This window comes from Mobula hypostoma, chromosome 12, assembly GCF_963921235.1.
Source record: "Mobula hypostoma chromosome 12, sMobHyp1.1, whole genome shotgun sequence".
Classification (NCBI taxonomy): Eukaryota; Metazoa; Chordata; class Chondrichthyes; order Myliobatiformes; family Myliobatidae; genus Mobula; species Mobula hypostoma.
In genome coordinates, this window is record NC_086108.1 from 72,224,151 (window position 1) to 72,241,340 (window position 17,190).

Sequence of the window (17,190 nt, forward strand, 5' to 3'; positions counted from 1 at the left end):
GTATATAAAATTATGATGAGTATAGATAGAGTGAATGTAAGCAGGCTTTTTCCACTGAGGCAAGGGGAGAAAAAAACCAGAGGACATGGGTTAAGGGTGAGGGGGGAAATGTTTAAAGGGAACATTAGGGGGGGCTTCTTCACACAGAGAGTGGTGGGAGTATGGAATGAGCTGCCAGACAAGGTGGTAAATGCAGGTTCTTTTTAACATTTAAGAATAAATTGGACAGATACATGGATGGGAGGTGTATGGAGGGATATGGTCCGTGTGCAGGTCAGTGGGACTAGGCAGAAAATGGTTCCGCACAGCCAAGAAGGGCCAAAGGGCCTGTTTCTGTGCTGTAGTTTCTATGGTTCTATGTGGTCCACAGTCCTAGGGAGACACTGGCCTGAGCCAAGGTGGACAGTGGCTGTAGTCACAGAATGAGTGTGGGAAGGTGTCTTCGAAGTGTGAGCTGTGTCAAATGTAGTCCGGACCAATGACTCCAGATGTCCCAGGTTGTGGAAAAGGATGGGTTGGGATACAAGTCCTTTTCAATGAATTTCCCATTGGGTTGATGTAATCCAGATGGTCCAAATGAATTTCTGATTAGTAAGATAAAGTTAGAGCATCATTCATAGCTCTAACACTCCAAAGCAATTTACACCTCATGTAGCATCAAATCACACTGATTTCAGCAGAGTAAATTAAATACATTAACTAACTAGAGATCATGAGTTTTCAAAGTTATAATACCCCAAAAATAACAAGGCCAGAATTTATCACTGAGTCATACAGTGCTATTTTCCTCACTCTCAGTTATTTTAGAATAATTGACAAATGAAGCCATACAAAGGTAAATTAGGAAAAAAATTTATCACTTAAACAATTTTTAGTGAGTTATTTCATCTTCATCTATAAGAATGTCTTCAGACACCCAACTGCAGTGTTTAACTTGTATTCAGCTTCAAGTCATTAAAGTGAATATCTTCAGAGAACCATATGTATTCATTGGTCTCAAAATCAACATAAAAGCATCAGAATAACAATGAAAGTGATGTGAATATAATACCATCGTCAGATTAATATCAGGAGTAGAGGTAATTTAAATTTGTTTCTGCTATGGTGATATAACCCTTACCTGCTCATTGTGTTGGCCACTCTCTTACTGCTACTCCATATCTGCCCATATTGACCTACTGTAACTTCTTAACAAAATTAACAAAAACAAAGGAAATTTGAATATTTTACTGGGATAATCCATATGGTATTGTGTATTTAGTAATGTTTACCTTTAAAGAGTGTACAAAAAACTTACTGAATATCTTTAAATCATCAAAAGTTAAGAAAACAAGAATGGAGGTGAATCTTTTTGATGAACATAACTTTGAGTTCCTGACTAAGTAATGTCTTTACATTTTCAGAACAAAGACCAGGTACTGTCATTCACCATTGAGCAGCTTATATATAAATCAATCCCTCTCTCTCTCACTCACTCATTCAGTCTGAACTACAACTGAGCCTCCTGACCATGCAGGTATGCTTTTATGCAATGAGTTGCTGTCACGTGAATGGTTGATTATATATCTGCATTAACGAACAGGTGTACCTAATAAAGTGGCCACATATACTTGCTCTATATTGACTGGAAATTTACCCACATATGATAACACACAATGTGGTGTTTTGTATCTTTGAAGTCTGGCTCCACAATTTATTCCATTGATTTCTATGGTGAATTTCAGAGTCTTAAAATCAGATGTTTAGTGCGTTGTTAGACTAACTTTCCAAACAATGTTGCATATTTTGACTAGAAGGGTAGCACTCAGATAATGTATGTTGAATGTACATCGGTGTTTTCTAGCTGAGGGATTGACGTAATTAAGCAACCAGCTTCTTATTTGCAAATTGTGAAGTTGCTTCCCTTTCGTGCATTAAATTCCAAGAAAATCTTTATAAAGTGCTTTAGATTTAAACAATTTCATCTTGCACTAATATTGGAATTGGGATACCAGATTAGACTTTAATATTCATGCTTAACTTCTGCAGTTGAAAAGAAAGACTGCATGGTGTAAAATCTAGTAGCCTTGCAAATGATATTTCTTATTTTAAGCCTCAGTACATTACTATTAAATGTTTTTCTTCTGTGGGCCAGCATCAGGAGGACTTGTCTGTCACTGGATCTTTGTCTGTTGGTACAATTGTTAACCATGTTAACATGATGTTATAACTTCATAATAAAATATTGCAGTCTGTGCTTCAAGATGATGTAAAACATCAATCCTGAGCTTCTGTCTCTTTCACCAATCAACTCCGCAGCTCTTTGCCCCATCCCTCCCCCTCCAGATTTCACCTATCACCTGGTGCTTCTCTCTCCCCTCCCCTCCCCCCACCTTTTTAAATCTACTCCTCAGCTTTTTTTTCTCCAGTCCTGCCGAAGGGTTTCGGCCCAAAACGTCAACTGTACTTTTTTTCCCTAGATGCTGCCCGGCCTGCTGAGCTCCTCCGGCATTTTGTGTGTGTCGCTTGTTTACCAATATCATTTTCTGCTCAAACGACACCTTGATTGAATAACAAACCCTGACGGACAGTAAGCCAGAGAGCCTTATGTTCTGAATGTTTATATTTCACTGTGCAAGGCAGGTTTATGCAACACATTATCTGAATTAAATCTGTTCAAATTCTGATATTAGGGAGGGAAATATTATTCTTTTTACCATAGAGATAGGCTTGTTTCATTCGCCAACATTCTCATATGGACCTATTGAAAGAACTCATCAAGATCTCTGTTCAAAAATATCAGAAAAGTATTTGTAATTAAAGCCTTGAGGTAAAAGTTTCTGGAAGTGTGTTTCTGTCAAAAATGGAGCCAATTGGCATAATTTGTAGAAGCTATTCTATTTTTTCTCTTCCTGTGCACTTCACATAAATGTAAGTATTCAGATTCCTTTAATGTGCAAATGAAGAGACACGTCAGTGATTTTGCTGTGAAAGTTGCAAAAGCAACGTAAGAAAATTCCTTCCAGATCATTAAAGTTCACCATCTCCAAGAGAGTTTGCATTTCTCTTTTTCAGCTGCTCACAGTTCCACTGCTTTCCCTCTTGAGAGACATAATGAGAAAAGCTGAAAGAAAGTGTGGATAATCTCTGGAACAATTCTAACTAATTCCTCTCCTACTCTGGGAGATTGTGGTTAACCATGACCATTATCAAGGCAATTCAAACCAACCATTACACACCACAGATATTTTAATTTCTTTCAAGATTACAGTATGACTATTGATAGCAGCTACGCATTATTAACTGTGTAATAAAATATCTCTATTTCTTTGCTCTACTGTGACATAATGTCAAAACAAAGTCAATTGAATCTATCTTTTACCTTCCGTTACATTTTGCTGTTCAGAAACAAGATTGATTTTTTGGTGCATTAAAGCATTGTGTGCTTGGCATGACAAAAAACAAATCTGGAACAAGGCTAGAATAAGTTAAACACAGAAAGGTATACTTGAGCAGGCCTTCATGGTGCCTAATGGGACCAGGTGCAATTGAAAGCAGCTCCCGTTACTTAGCTGCACAGCAAATACAGTCTTTAGTGACTATGCTCATTACTGCATTCAGACAGCAGTAGCCTGTGCAACAGATACCACAGCAGAGAAAAATAATGCAGCAGTGAAACACCTTCCAAATCTACTGAAACAAGTGCAGAAATCATCATTAGAGATATTTTGTATTCTGAAGCTGAATTATGTTTATTACCACTGACATATGTTGTGAGATTTATTGATCTTCAGCAGCAATACAGTGCAACACGCAAGCCTGACAGTACGTTCCAAAAATAAATACCTGGTGCAAGAGAGGAGTAATGAGACAGGGCTCCAGGACCATTCCAAAATCTGATGGCAGAGGGGAAGAAGCTGTTCCTAAATCATCAAGTGTGGGTCTTCTGGCCCCTATACCTCATCCTGGAGAGTGGCAATGTGAACAGGACAAGTTCCAGATAGTGGGAGTTTAATGCTGGACGCTGCCTTCCTGAGGCACTGCCTCTGAATGACGTCCTTCATTGCAGGGAGGGTTGTGTCTGTGATGGAACTGGCTGCAACCCTCTGCAGCCTCTTTTGATCCTGTGCATTGGAAGCTCCATACTCAGATGTTTTGCAGCCGGACAGAATAGTGGCAACTGCACATCGGTAGATATTTGCAGAAATCATTGGTGATATTTCAAATTTCCTCTAGCTCCTAATGAACAGAGGCACTGGTGTGCCTTCTTCAATATTGTAGCAATGTGTTGGGTCCAGGATGGGAGTTCTGTGATGTACGTAGGTACCCAGGAACACGAAGCTGTTCGTCCTTTCCACCACTGATCCCTCAATGCAGATTGGTGTCTGCTATCCCAACTTCCCCTTTCTGAAGTCCTCAGTCAGTCTCTTGGTTTGTTGATACAAGATTGGTTTGCGACACCATTCAACCATCTGATCAGTCTTGCTCCTATATGCCTCCAAAATGTTCTGAAACATTTCTTAAATTCTTGACCATTTGCAATAAATATACTGCCATTAAAATTCCATCTCCCCTGCCTGTAAACTGTTGGATCCACTATTCAGCATTTCTGGCCCCTGTATTACTGAATACTCCGTCTCTTATCTGTTTCTCATTATTACCTGTGTTGCTGCCACCTGTGTCTCATTGTGCTCCACCTATCATCTGCCTCTCTGTTTACTGCTCAGTGTATGTCAGTCCTGTGTTTTCACCTGTTTGTTGCCAGATTGTCCCAGTGAATTTTCCTGAGCCTTTCCAGTATTCATATCTGTACTCTGTCTGTTTGAATATCAACTCTGCCTGTTTCCTGATTCTGGTTTTTGGATTTCTCTGGATGTTTTGATCTCTGCCTGAACTTTGACGCCGACTTTGTTTACACCTTGTGATTTGTTACTCAATTAATATCACTGTGTGCACAGTATTGGGTCTGCGATTGGATCCCTGCTCCAGCATCCTGACAGTACAATCTGGCCAGAATGAATCCAGCAGACCCCGATTATCTGAGAGATGCCCTGGAACAACAGGGAGTGATGCTTGGGGAGACACCAGATCCAGATGGACTCCGTATCAGGGCAGTGGAGTTGCTTTCTGCTAAGGTCACCAATCTTATGGCCCAGACTCAGTCTTTCCATCTGTCCTAGAGCGCCCATCAACATTCTGTGACTGCATCTTCTGCCCTGCCCTCTGCGTCCTCGCACGGTCCTCCTGTTCAAAAGCCCTGTCTACCTCCTCCAGAAAAGTACTCAGGTGAGCCCAGTACCTGCTGCTCTTCTCTTTCCCAGTGCACCCTCATTTTTGAATTACAGCCAACAACATTTCCAGCTGATTGAACCAAGGTATCCTACGTCATCACCCATCTGTCCACTGGGAGGCAGGCTCCCCTTTCTGCAGTAGTTTTCAGTTATTTTCTGAGGAGATAGGAGACGTTTTTGATTGCTCCAAACGTGGGAGAGAGGCTGCCCATGAAATGCTGCACATGCACCAGGGGCGCAGATCTGTGTCAGATTATGCCATAGAGTTCTGGACCCTAGCCACCTCCAGCAGCTGGAACTCAGATGCACAGTACGACACCTTCCTGAACGGCTTCTCTGAAGACATCAAAGATGAGCTGGTCACCCAGGACCTTCCTGCCCCCTTTGAAGCCCTGATGGATTTGGCCATCTGTATTGATGTTCACTTTCAGCAGTGGTACAGAGGGAGGTGTTCCAGAGGGTCCCTGGGGGTACTGGGTAAGTTCCAAGCTCCTCATCAGTCTGCATTGCCCTGCCGTTTGCCTCCATGTACAATTCCCATCCCAGAGCCCAAGACCAAACATGTAGACTGTACCTGGCTGATGCTGACTGAAAGACAAAGAAAAATCAGCACCTGCTCATGTCTGTACTGTGGCCAACCAAGCCACTTCATCTCCACCTGCCCAGTAAAAGCCAGCCCTCACCAGTAGGATGAGGAGTACTGGTGAGCGTGTCCCCTGTCCTGTCCTCCTCGACACCACTCACTTTCGTACCTGCTTCTCTGGAGTGGGGTGTCCAACACCGAGCAATCTCCGTTTTGGTCGATTCTGGTGTGGAAGGGAGTTTTATCGATTCTGGCTTGGCTGCCCAGTGGGGACTACCCACGTCTGCTCTCCAGTCACCATTAATGGCCAATGCCTTGAACGGTCAGAGACTAGCTAACATCACCCATGTCATAGCCCCAGAGAGTCTCAGTTTATCTAGCAACCATCATGACAGTTAACCCTTTGTTATTGACTCTCCTCATTGTCCTGGGTCATCCCTGGTTAGTCAATCACAACCCCCACATTGACTGGCTCAGTCACTAGATTGTAGGCTGGAGCCCATTCTGTCACTCCCACTGCCTCCACCATGCTCAGATCCCCTTGTCTCCAAACCCAGATCCCCCCGAGGAATTTCTGGATCTTAGTGCCATCCCTCCTAAATACATGGAACTCTAGGCTGTGTTCAGCAAGTCCCAGGCCACTTCCCTGCTGCCTCATTGTCCATATGACTGCGCCATTGACCTCTTGCCTGGCACACCTCCCCCAAGGGGCTGCCTGTACTCCCTATCTGTACCTGAAACAGAAGCCGTGAGTAAGTACATTCAAGAGTCTCTGGCTGCAGGCATCATCCGGCTGTCTTCCTCCCCTGCTGGTGCCGGCTTTTTCTTTGTTGAAAAGAAGGATGGCTCCTTGTGTCTATGCATTGACTACCGGGGACTGAATGAGGTCACTGCTAAGAATCGTTACCCTCTTCCGCTCATGACCTCGGCATCTGAACTACTACAAGGAGCCTCAGTTTTCACCAAGCTTGATCTCCATAACGCCTACCATCTTGTCTGCATCCGTGAAGGAGACAAGTGGAAGACGGTTTTTAACACCACTTCAGGCCATTATGAGTATCTGGACATGCCATTTGGTCTCACCAATGTCCCCACCGTCTTCCAAGTCCTGGTAAATGACGTTCTCAGGGGCATGCTGATCCAATTTGTTTTTGTGTATCTCGACGACATTTTGATTTTTTTCTAAGTCCCTTGCTGAACACACAGGTCACGTTCACAGAGTTCCCCAGCGCCTTCTGGAGAACCAGCTCTTTGTGAATACTGAGAAATGTGAGTTTTATCACAATATAGTATCCTTCCTGGGGTACGTAATTTCAGGTGGTTCCATTCAGTTGGACCAACAGAAGGTCAAGGCTGTGGTTGAATGGCCCCAACCCTCGACTCATTGGAGCTGCAACGCTTCTCGGGCTTCATTAACTTCTATCGCCACTTCATCAGAACTGGCTGTATCACTCATTGCTCTTACCTCATCGACTGTCAGATTCTCCTGGTCCCCTGCTGCTGGAAAAGCATTCTCTGACCTGAAGGAACATTTCACCTCTGCCTCCATCCTGATTCAACCAGACACCGACCGACAGTTCTTTGTGGAGGTGGATGCATCTGACACTGGTATAGGAGCTGTTCTCTCTCAGCGCTCGGCCAAGGATGAGAAGGTACACCCCTGCGCCGCCTTCTCTCACCGCCTCACTCCCACGATGTTGGAAACTAGAAGCTGCTGGCTGTGAAGCTAGCTCTGGAGGAGTGGAGGCATTGGCTGGAGGGAGCAAAGGTGCCATTCTTAGTCTGGACTGATCACAAGAATCTGAAATATATCTGTACTACCAAGCATCTCAACTCCTGTCAAGCTCGTTGGTCCCTGTTTTTCTCAAGGTTCAATTTTACTCTGTCCTTCCGCCCTGGTTTCAAGAATGGAAAACCTGATGCCCTCTCCCAAAGATTTCCTTCCTCCGAGACCCCTGAGGTACCCGATGTCATCCTCCCAGCTCACTGTCTCGTGGGTGCAGCGCAATGAGACATTGAATCCATTGTGCAAGCTGCTCAACAGAGCGAGGCAGTCCCTAGTCAATGCCCCACTAACCATGTTTATGTTCCCAGCTCTGTCCACTCACAGGTATTGCAGTGGGGTCATTCTTCCCGGTTATCCTGTCATCCTGGAACCAGGCGTACTCAGACCCTCATCAGTCGGTGGTTCTGGTGGCCCTCCATGGGAGATGACATCCGCAACTTTGTCTCAGCCTGCTTGGTCTGTGCTCAAGGCGAGAACTCTAACAGGTCACCTGCTGGTCTGTTACAAGCCAGGTCTACCCTCAAGAGACCCTGGTCCCACATTGACCTGGACTTTGTCACCGGTCTTCCCCCATCAGATGGTAACACCACCATTCTCACAGTAGTTGAACATTTCTCCAAGTCTGTACACTTCATTCCTTTACCTAAACTTCCCTTGGCCAAAGAAACAGCCAAATTACTAATACTGCATGTTTTTAAATTACATGGTTTACCTGTAGATGTTGTGTCAGACAGGGGCTCTCAATTCACATCCAACTTCTGGAGGGCATTCTGTAATCTTCTTGGTGCCTCAGTGAGTCTGTCTTCAGGATTCCACCCACAGACCGATGGCCAGACCAAGTGGGCCAACCAACAGCTGGAGATAGTATTGCGGTGTCTGGTCTCCCAGAACCCATCCGCATGGAGTCAGCAGCTACCCTGGCCCAAGTACTCTATAAACTCTCATCCATCCTCATACACCGGTCTGTCCCCCTTCGAGTGCTGCCTTGGCTACCAACCTCCACTGTTTCCTGCCCAGGAGGAGGAGGTTGGCGTTCCACCTGCCGAGGCATTCATCCGCCGTTGTCAGCAGATGTGGAGGCGCACTCGCTCCGCCTTTCTTTGTGCCTCAGCTAGGATCAAGAGTCAAGCTGACCACCATCACTCCAGGACCCCACGTTACCGCCAGGGACAGCGTGTGTGGCTTTCAACCCGAGACCTGCCCCTCAAGGTGGATTCCTGCAAACTCTTTCCCCCACTTCATCAGCCCCTTTCCCATTGCTAAAGTCATCACCCCTGCTGCCGTCCGTCTCAAGCACCCCTCCACTCTCTGCGGCATTCATCCCACCTTCCATGTGTCCCGCATCAAGCCTTTCATTAGCCACCCCGTGTCCTGTCCCCAAACCCTCCCCTCCCCCACGATTCATCAACGGGTCGGAGGCCTTCATGGTGCGTCGACTGCTGGACGTTTGTCACCGTGGCCTCCAGTGCCTCGTGGACTGGGAGGGCTATTGTCCCGAGGAGTGTGCTGATTCCCCACCCTTAACATCCTGGACTCCTCTCTCATCAGGGACTTTCATCGCCAGCACCCAGCTCTAACTATCGTGACAGCAGGAGGCGTCCGTAGAGGTGGGGATACTGTCAGTGCCTCCAGTTGAACTCTGTCTTTTTGTGTGTTTTCCCCCTAACTGTCAGTCTGTGGTTTTGTATTGCCATGTGCTCCCATCCCTGCTCTACTCCGGCCCCTGTATTACTGAGTACTCCGTCTCTCACCTGTTTCTCATTATTACCTGTATTGCTGCCACCTGTGTCTCACTGTGCTCCACCTATCATCTGCCTCTCTGTTTACTGCTCAGTGTAGTTCAGTCCTGTGGTTTCACCTGTTTGTTGTCAGGTTGTGCTGGTGAATTTTCCTGAGCCTTTCTAGCATTCGTCTCTGTACTCTGTCCATCTGAATATCAACTCTGCCTGTTTCCTGATTCTAGTTTTTGGATTTCTCTGGATGTTTTGACTTCTGCCTGAACTTTGACACTGACTTTGTTTGCACCTTGGGATTTGTTACTCAATTAATATTACTGTGTGCACAGTACTGGGTCTGCGATTGAATCACTGGTCCAGCTTCCTGCCAGGATAACCCACTACTGGAAACATCTTCTCCAGGTCACAGCTATCTAGGCCCTTTAACATTCGGTAAGTTTTAATAAGTTCTCCCCTCATTTTTCTAAACTCCTAACTCATCTAAAATACTGACTTGTGGTTAGTTCTTTAGTTCTCAGGACATTCTCATAAAACTCCCCTGGACCTTTTCCAATGCTGGCAAGCTTTTTCTTATTTATAGGGCCTAAAACTGCTTGCAATGCACCAAATGTTGTCTGACCAATGCTTTATAAAGCCTCAGCATTATGTCCTTGCTCTTGTATTCTTGTCGTCTCAAAATGAATGATAATATTGCATTTGCCGCCTTTATTTCTGACTTCACTGGGACTCCCATAAGGCATAAGTAGAATTAAGCCATTGAGTTTGCTCCACCATTCTACCATAGCTGATTTATATTCCCCCTCAACCCATTATCCTGCCTTCTCTCTCATGACACTCTTACTAATCAAGAACCTATAAACTCCATTTTAAATATTCAATGACTTGACCTTCACAGCTATCTGTGGAAATGAATTCCACAGTTTTACCATCCTCTGGCTAAATATATTCTTCCTTACCTTTGATCTAAATGGACATCCTTGCATCCAGTGCCTGTGCCCTTGAGTTCAAGACTCCCTCACCATAGGAAGCATCTGCTCCACTTACACTCTATCTATAGAGGTCTCAATGAGATCCCCCTTCACCTTCCTATGATCCAGCAAAAACAGGCCCAGAACCATCAAATGTTCCGCATACATTAACCCTTTTGTTCCTGGGATCATTCTTGGGAATCGCCTCCGGACCCTCAGCAGATAAATGTCACAAAACTGTTCACCGTATTGTAATCCTGTTCTCAAGTACAGGACTCAGGAGTACTAAGAATGAACAGCTGGTTGAGGAGGAAGAAAATCTAATTGACTCTGAAGAGTATGAGGTTTGTTACCTCAGATCAAGACCTGACATTGTAGATGAACTTTCTAAGAGTCAAGAAACCCACAAAAGAATTGTAGGTTCTAACCCAAGCCCAGATCGGCCATTTACAACCAGATTTAGACCCAGTGTTGGAACCCCAAAGAAATGAAAGTTACTTACCTGATGTAAAGGAATCTACTGTAGAAAGTAACTTGCTTGTCAGTCCAAAAGAAAACCCTGTAGAAGAAACAACAAATGAGGAAATGCATTATCAGTTATTCCTACCTGATGAAAGAAGTCTGGAAACGAATCTGAGATTCAACAAGAAAAAGAGACACACTATGAAGTGTTGGCTAGAAAACACACGGCAAATGAGCATTCTCACAAAGAACAGCCTGAACTCAGGTGGTTTTCTAGACAGGGGAAAAACCTAAAACTCTAACATATCCTGAGATAAGAAATCCTTTAGTGACGATAGTTCGGTTCCCTTTTCCAAGGTCTGAGTTCAGCTATTTCAGTCTTCTTGAGCTTTCACATATGTTGAACACTCCAAACCCATTACAGGTTTCCCCCGCCATCCGAAGGTAGAGCGTTCCTATGAAATGGTTCGTAAGCCAAAATGTCGTAAAGCTAAGAAGCAATTACCATTTATTTATATGGGAAAATTTTGTGAGTGTTCGCAGACCCAAAAATAACCTACCAAATCATGCCAAACAACACATAAAACCTAAAATAACAGTAACACATGGTAAAAGCAGGAATGATATGATAAATACACAGCCTATATAAAGTAGAAATACTTTTCCATAATCATTACTGCACTGTTCTCCATAGCGAAAATCACACGCAACTGCCATCGGCAGAAAATCTCACGCAAGCGCTGTTGGCAAAAACACGTGCAAGCGCTCTCCAGTAACCTTTAAGCTATGAAGCTGCCAAATCATACCAAATAACACGTAAAAATACACAGCCGGTATGAAGTTGAAATAATGTATGTACAGTGTAGTATCACTTACCGGAATCGGGAAGACAGCGCCAAGCACACTGATGATGCTGTGTTAGACTGAGTCGTTGCAAGTTGGCTGGTGCAGTGGCCCCCACCCTCCAGGCCGCTGAACGATACATTACCACGAAGAACGCGGGGGTCCAGCGGTAGCCGGGAGGTACACAGCACATCTTTAAGAAAAAAACCGAAACAAACATGCTAATTAGGTGCCACCCGTAATTGTTGGCCCAGATCAGTGCCGGTTTCCAATTGCGTCGTCTCTGATCTGGGCCGACAATTACATGTCGGCGGCACCTAATTAATTAGCATGTTTATTTCGGCTTTTTTCTTAAAGATGTGCTGTGTGCCTCCCGGCTACCTTTGCATTCTCTGCAAATCGGTATCTGTCCGTGGCCTGGGGGTTGGGGTGGTGGGACACTGGGGTGTCATCTCGTCGCCTGTTTCCATTAGAGCAGGCAGCTCATTTTCTATCTCTGCTTGCCTCAATGTCGAAGGTCGAGGTTTGTCATCTGCTGTGGCTGATGTGGAAGGCTTGCTTGAGTGCTGAGCCTCGCGCATTTTTCTATCACACAGTTCTTTAATAAGGACTCAAACCATCCTGCAAATATCCCCTAAACCGATGTATCCTTTCAAAATTAAAGTCGTACTTTATCATTACTCATTCGGTTTCCATTGTTATCCATTTTTCTTCCAATTGCATCATCTCTTCATCTGTCAGTTCTTGGTGATGGGATGCCAAAACCTCTTCAACATCATGTTCATCAGCTTCTACAAGCCAAACTCATGTTGTCCTTACCTCGTTCACCACGATCAAAACGCTTAATTATGTCTAGTTTTACTGTAAGTGTAACACCCTTACGAGCTCTTTCAGGCTTTTCCGATACCATAGAACTCATCTTGCATACGGCTGCTCACAGGCTCGTGTTAAAGCAATGCCGTTCCGAATCCGGGGGAGAGTGGCTGCTCGGGGCGCGCTGCCTTTTATCGCGTGCTGAATTTTTTTTTCGTAACAGTGAAAACACCTTCTGAAAGCGAAAATAGGGTACTAATGTAAGTCTTTCGTAACAGTGAGGTTTCGTAAAGCGAACGTTCGAAAAGCGGGGGACACCTACAGTGCAATCTGTAGCATAAGTTCAAATGGGGAGAGCATAACCCAGGTTAAACCCAAAGATTTAATGTTAGAAAGCTCCACCTGTGGAGGGATAAAAATGAGGTTTATCAAGTTTGCGAGAACAAAGCAAATGTGGGAAGCAATAGAAATGCAGCAAACTATAGAAACTAATTAAAGATAAAACTGGAATTAGTAAGTTAGTATCTCTACCCTACTCACTGGAAATCCTCAGGGTGAAACCCCTGGAGGAGAGATGATATTGATAAAATATTTATTGGAGGTATGGCTATAATGAGCACCGGCTATAATGAGATGATATCAGCGGAGAGTGTCCAAGATCTCCACCGTGTAACCGGGAATTAGCTCTGTTAAATCATACCAAGGAATTCAGTCAGTTTTTTTGTACAAGTATTATGAATCAACTTTCCATGGATGACCGATTACTTCATCCAATGAACCAAGAAACAAGATGGTGAGCCACCCAAGATCTACGAACCAGTGTAGGAACAAAATGTTTCAAGGTGTAGAGCATTTAATACAGTTGGATATATAACTTTGTTTTTCATTTGAAGGATTGAGATTTTGATTTTCTGGAAGAACTAATTTTTTTTTTCAAGACTAAGTTATTCAATGAGAGTTACTTTGTTTAAAAGTTGTGATGTTGGAAAATTTGTCATGAAAGGAGTTAGTGTTTTTATTTATTGGGATTAAATTTGTAGGCGTACTGATCTGGCTTGAAACTGAAGTTAACCATAATAATATTTGCAATTTTCCATTCCCCTGGAATCTAGTGATTCTTGTAAGGTTACTACTAATGCCTCCACAATCTCTTCAGCTACCTCTTTCAGAACCCATGAGTGTAGTCCATCTGGTCCAGGTGACATATGTATCTGCAGACATTTCAGCTTCCCAAGCACCTTCTCCTTAGTAATAGCAATTACACTCACTTCTGCCTCAACTTGGCTGGTGGAGCAGTGAGATCAGTGTTGGACTCGAGAATGGAGGTTCCCGAATTCGATCCAGTGATAGACGGCTCCTGAGCGTGCTCTCCATCCGTGCCAGGTTGATGTCGAGCTAGCAACTTGACCTTGTTTATATTTTTTAAAAAAACACTGCCACCTCCAGTTTAAATTCCCACGCGGAATATTGTGGAGGATCAAAACACCCAAACTCCTTTGATTTGCTAGCATGCTGCTGGTATCTTCCACAGAGAAGACTAACACAAAATACTTCTTCAGTCATATGCTATTTCTTTGTTCTCCATTACTACTTCTCCAGCATCCTTTTCCAGTGGTCTGATGTCCACTCTTGTTTCTTTTACTCTGTATATACAGTATATATAACAAAAACTTTAGGTATTCTTTTTTATATTATTGGTTACCTTACTTTTCATATTTCATTTACCACTCCATATTACTGCTTAATTACTTTCTGTTAGCTTCCCAATCTTCTACCTTCTCATGAATTTTTGCTGTATTATATGCCATCTCTTTTGCCTTTATGGTCTCTTTGACTTCCCTTGTCAGATATTGTTCACTCATCCTCCCTTTAGAATGCTTCTTACTTGTGATGAACCAATCCTGCATCATTTAAATTAATCCCAGAAACTCCAACCATTAGTGTTGTACTATCATCTCTGCTAGTGTTCCCTTCCAATCAATGTAGGCAGCTCCTATTCCATGCCTCTCTAGTTACCTTTACTCAACACATCCAATTTTATCTTCTTCCTCTCAAACTGCAGTTTGATGTAGTAGTAATATCTAAAAAGACAAGGAATATGGGGTAAAAGCTGAAGCCAGGTACTGAATTTAAAAGATCTGACATGATCATTCTGACTATGTAGCATGCTCAAAGTGTCAAATAGCCTTCTCCTGCCCCTAATTTTTATGTTTCTTCCATTAGATTGATGGATTCTGTTTAAAGTGCAATATTGACACCTAGAGAATCCTATAGTGTTCGCTGTAAAACATGTTATATGCTTGAACGACTAGATGACAACTCAGTTGTAAATCCATTCTGCAGGTTGGTGCTTACCTTGCATTGCACTGAATTTCAATTTTAGGTTAGATGATTATGCTTCATTGTGAAGTAATCCAATACATGCAAACTATATGAGAAGCCAGTTTGCTTTATGACTAGAATTATTATTATTCTCATCACTGTCGTCATTAATGGAGTTGCATTTTCAAGGGAAAATGGCCTTTTTTGATGTCTGCATACCAATATACATGGAGTCTTGGTGCCCTGAGGTTATAACCAGGCCAAAAAATACTTCGCTTATTACTGTAAGCTCTGTGAAGGAGTTGGATGCAAGCCAATTGTAAGTCAGAAGGAAATTATCAACAACCAAAGAAACCCTGAAATATTTCACTTCCTTTTCAAACATAAACAGCACTCTAAACAAATGTGTTTAGAAAGTAGAATAACTTGAATGACAGAATCACAGAAGGAAGCTCATTAGCTGTGGTGGGACTTGAATGCTGTCACCCCCTACAAAATAAAACCAAGTAGCATATGTGACAGCATAGCTTCACACCCAGATAAGCACAATGCTTTCTATGCTCACTTTGACCAACAAAACATGGAAGCACCTTCACAGTCTCCCACACCCAATGACCCTGTGATTCCTTTCAACAGAGTGAATAAACGGAAAGCATTTGCCAATACCTGGCCAAGTACTGAAGACCTGTGCTGATCAACTGGCTGGAGTGTTCACTGATATTTCTAATGTCTTCACTTGGCAGTCTGAGGCACCCACCTGCTTCAAGCAGGCTTCAATTATACCGATGCCAAACCTACCTCAGTGACTATTATCCAGTGGTACTTACATTCACAGAGATTTAGTGCTTTTAGAGGTGGGTGATGAAACATATCAAGAGTGACTTGGATCTGCTCCAATTCGCCTATTGTCACAAGCAGGCCATTTCTTTTACTCTCCACTCAACCCTTGAACGTCAGGACAATAAAGATGCATACATCAGTATGCTCTTCATTGATTACAGCTCAGTATTCAACACTGTCATCCCCTTCAAAAATAATCACTAAGCTCCAAGATCTAAGCCTCAATACCTCCGTGTGCAACTTGGCTTTATACTAATCATTGTATGGCTAAGTACAGCTCCAAGGCCATATTTAAATTTGTTGATGATGCCACTTTTGTTGGTTGACAAATCAGCAAATTGGAGGTAGATTGTAAATCTGGCTGAATGGTGCCACAACAACAAGCTCTCACTCAATGTCATCAAAACCAAAGAGCTGATTATTGATGACAGGAGGAAGAAATGTGAAATCCATGAACCATCCTTTATCATGAGATCAGAGGTGAAGAGTGCCTGCAACTTTAACTTCCACAGCTTTATCATTTCAGAGGGTCTATCCTGGAAACAGCACCTAACTGTCATTATAAAGAAAGCATAGCAACACCTCAACTTTCTTTGAAGTTTATGCTGATTCAGTAAATCATCTAAAACTTTGACAAACTTCTATAGATGCCCAGAGGAGAGTATGCTACCTGATCACAGCCTGATATGGAAACACCAATGTCAATGAATGGGAAGGCCTGCAAAAAGTAGTGAATGTAGCCCAGTTTATTACGGGTAAATCTCTCCCCACCATTGAGCACATCCACAAGGAGTGCTGTTGCTGGAAAACAACACCCATCATCAGGAACACCCACCATCCAAGCCATGCTCTCTTCTCAATGCTGGCATCAGGAAGAAGATACAGGAGCCATAGGATCCACCTCGCCAGGTTCAGGAACAGTTATTACCCTTCAACCATCAGTGTCTTAAATCAGAGGGGATAACTTCACCCATCTTCACTCGCCCCATCACTGAACTGATTCCACAACCGATAGACTCACTTTCAAGGACTCTGTACCTCGTGTTCTTGCTATTAATTGTTTATTTATTTATTAATATTACTTTTTTTTAACTTTTTGTATTTTTTTTCTTTCTGCACAGTTTGTTGTCTTCTGCACTTTGGTTGTTTGTCTTTGTGTGCAACTTTCCATTGATTCAGTTGTTTCTTTGTATTTATAGTAAATGCCTGGAAGAAAATGAATCTCAGGATGGTGCATAGACATACGTATTCAGGTAATACTTGTACTCAGAACTTTGAACAACCAACCAACACACTCAGTGAAACTACTGTCACATATTGTTTAAGATAAACTTCAAAAGATGTGGCTGAACTATGTGCTAGCTGGTGCTGTCTTGTTATCTTATGATGTATCTTACCAGACTGAAGTATTTTAATTAGCTATACATACCATAACTTTCAGGTTATACACAAGTGGAACATAAATTTCCATTTAACTAGGAGTTTATATGATATTTCATCCATTTGACACAAGTTTAGGATCCATCTCTGAAGCACTGGAATTAGGTTATAATCACCACTTGAATCC

General features: G+C 43.1%; 1 long non-coding RNA gene across 2 annotated transcripts in view; it reads left to right on the forward strand.

Moving 5' to 3' along the window:
* The window catches only part of LOC134355204 (uncharacterized), a 99,898-nt gene that overhangs the window by 21,114 nt on the left and 61,594 nt on the right, over nucleotides 1-17,190 (forward strand). For both annotated transcript variants that reach the window (XR_010019980.1, XR_010019979.1), the window contains exon 2: nucleotides 16,823-16,876. This is a non-coding gene — a long non-coding RNA (uncharacterized LOC134355204). The remainder of the gene's footprint in view (nucleotides 1-16,822; nucleotides 16,877-17,190) is intronic.